Source organism: Cucurbita pepo, chromosome 3 (genome assembly GCF_057944985.1).
Source record: "Cucurbita pepo subsp. pepo isolate OVF chromosome 3, ASM5794498v1, whole genome shotgun sequence".
Lineage (NCBI taxonomy): Eukaryota > Viridiplantae > Streptophyta > Magnoliopsida > Cucurbitales > Cucurbitaceae > Cucurbita > Cucurbita pepo.
In genome coordinates, this window is record NC_141800.1 from 7,255,289 (window position 1) to 7,256,462 (window position 1,174).

Genomic DNA, 1,174 nt, shown 5'->3' on the forward strand with positions numbered 1-1,174 from the left:
GATCAGTGCGATAGAGAATCTGTGCCCCTTAACATAACAAAGAGTTCCTAGAAAAAAAATATCATAGAACAATTTGTGTGGGTCGAGGGTGTAACGCCTTTCAAGTTAGGGTCAAGGGTGTAATGCCTTTGAAGTTAGAGTTGAGGCTCTATCCCCTTAACATAACAAAAAGTTCCTAGAAAAAAAATATCATAGAACAATTTGTGTGGGTTGAGAGTGTAACGCCTTTCAAGTTAGGGTTGAGGCTCTATCGAAATTCTGCAATAGAAAATAAATGGTACTCTACTATCATCTTCTTTTGCAAGACTTTCTTCAATTAACATTTCTTCAATTAACATGTCAAAAGGATGAGATAAATTGAATACTTTTTTTTTTTTCCAAACATCTATGTGAATTATTTCTATGTTCAATTTGATATAATTGTAGGGGGCATTTCGAGAATTGAACTCGAGACCTCTCGCACCCAAAGCGAGAATCATACCACTAGACCAAATGCCCTTGTAATGAATCTATCATTTTTAGTTGCTAGTCCATATGTTTTATGCGCCTCTATATTTAAAATTTATCCACATATTTTTGTGCTTTAGAACCTACCTTGTCTTTAAGATTATGAATGACCCATCTCAAAATTATTATGGTTGAAGCTGCATTGCCACTAGCATATGTGCATTCCTTTGGGATTTACTTCATCCCTTTCACAATTTTAATAGTCCCTTGCTACCATACCATTTAACAATATTTATAATATTTACTTCGTCCCTTAGTCTCTTGCTACCATACCATTTAACAATATTTATAATAAGTTGAGCAACAATATTTATAATACGTTGAGCAACAATATTTATAACGGGATCGCTATCTCATGCTAGAAAAAACGTGCGAGTAAATTGATAACCGAAGTAATAAGAGAATTAAGGACAGGGGCATTCTAAGATGTTAACTCAGGACCTCTCACACCCTAAGTAAGAATAATACCACTAGACCAAATTTCCCTTCTTGAACATCTATCATTTTTAGCTCTCACTCGATATGATTTTTTTTCTCAAGTTTGAAATCTATATTTGTTGGGAGTTGAGGGGCTAAAAGCATTTTGTTGAGCTTTTCGATCATGAATAACTTTTATGCATTCAATTAGGATACTCTATTCAGGTGAGGTACGTCTTTTTGTATATGA

General features: G+C 34.1%; 1 non-coding gene across 1 annotated transcript; it reads right to left on the reverse strand.

The window, feature by feature from the left end:
- Positions 1–426: 426 nt before the first annotated feature.
- TRNAP-UGG (transfer RNA proline (anticodon UGG)) lies at positions 427–498 on the reverse strand. Its single transcript has one exon. It is a non-coding gene; the product is annotated as a tRNA-Pro (tRNA).
- Between the last annotated feature and the right edge of the window lie 676 nt (positions 499–1,174).